Here is a 1,292-nt window from a genome sequence, read left to right as displayed (position 1 = left end):
TTGACAGGGTCAAGTCACGCTCAGGTCCAACTCACGGCACAGCTCAAAGTCACGCTCCAGGTCCAACTCACTGCACAGGTCAAAGTCACGCTCCAGGTCCCACTCACTGCACAGGTCAAAGTCACGCTCCAGGTCCCACTCACTGCACAGGGTTAAAAGTCGTTCGCCTACCAGGGCCCACTCAACTGCAAGTGCAGTCTCGCCCTCACGGTCCACTCACTGTACAGCGTCAAAGGTCTCGCTCAGGTCCAACTCACTGTACAGGTCAAAGTCTCGCTCCAGGTCCAACTCACTGTACAGGTCAAAGTCTCGCTCCAGGTCCAACTCACTGTACAGGTCAAAGTCTCGCTCAAGTGTTCAAACTCACGTGCTACAGGTCAAAGTTCGCTCGAGGTTCCAACTCACTGTACAGGTCAAAGTCTCGCTCCAGGTCCAACTCACTGCACAGGTCAATGCATCATCAATGCATCATCAACATGCACGTTAGTTAGGCGGAGCCACCAGGTGGCGCTTACCTGGCATACGGTGTTCTGCCAGCGACGAGTGGTAGGTTCTCCTTCTCCTCTCATCTTCTATCCGCCTCCAGGCTGTAGTTGTAGCAACACTATTCTCTGCCTCCTCCTCATCTTGCACCTCCAGCATTCCAGTTCTGTGGGGTCAGCATCACTAGTCCTCCTCATCACTCCTTCTCCTTCCATTCATTGCTATTGCAGTCTTCCAGTCTGTGGTGGTAGCGACACTACCCTCCTCCTCCTCCTCCTCCTCCTCATACTCCATCTCTCTTGCGCCCTTGCCCCTGTCATGGCTGGGAGGTCAAGTTCGTTTTCAGAAAGGCTCCGGGTTGAAGCATATCCGTTTCTGGCTCACGAACATGTGAGCGCTGTCAAATGCACAAAAAAAACAAGAAATAGGAGATTGTAAAGGCAACGGGAGACGTGATGAACAGCGGTCGGTGGGTGGATGGTTGTATCATCTGTATCCGAGCAATATTATGCCTCAGGGAATTCTACTCATTGTCAAGCTAATTAAAAACCACAGCTGGTTAGGGAGTAGTTATACGTAGGGAATAGGCACTCCAAGTACTTGGCCAGTGGCCAACACACATGGTCGCGGTTGTCGCCAAGGCTGGGCCGCATAACTAGCTAAGAAGTTGTAACAAGCATAACGCGAATATTGTAAGCTAGCGAAAGCTTTTACGCGGCCAATCACTAGCCAGGTCGCAAGAGAAGGAAATATCGACTATAATTAGGCGAGTATCCGTGTTTGCCACCTACTGTGGCCTGAGCACAAAG

The sequence above is a fragment of the Priapulus caudatus genome, unplaced genomic scaffold, assembly GCF_000485595.1.
Source record: "Priapulus caudatus unplaced genomic scaffold, Priapulus_caudatus-5.0.1 Scaffold2169, whole genome shotgun sequence".
NCBI lineage: Eukaryota > Metazoa > Priapulida > Priapulimorpha > Priapulimorphida > Priapulidae > Priapulus > Priapulus caudatus.
Note: the sequence above shows the minus strand (reverse complement) of the source record.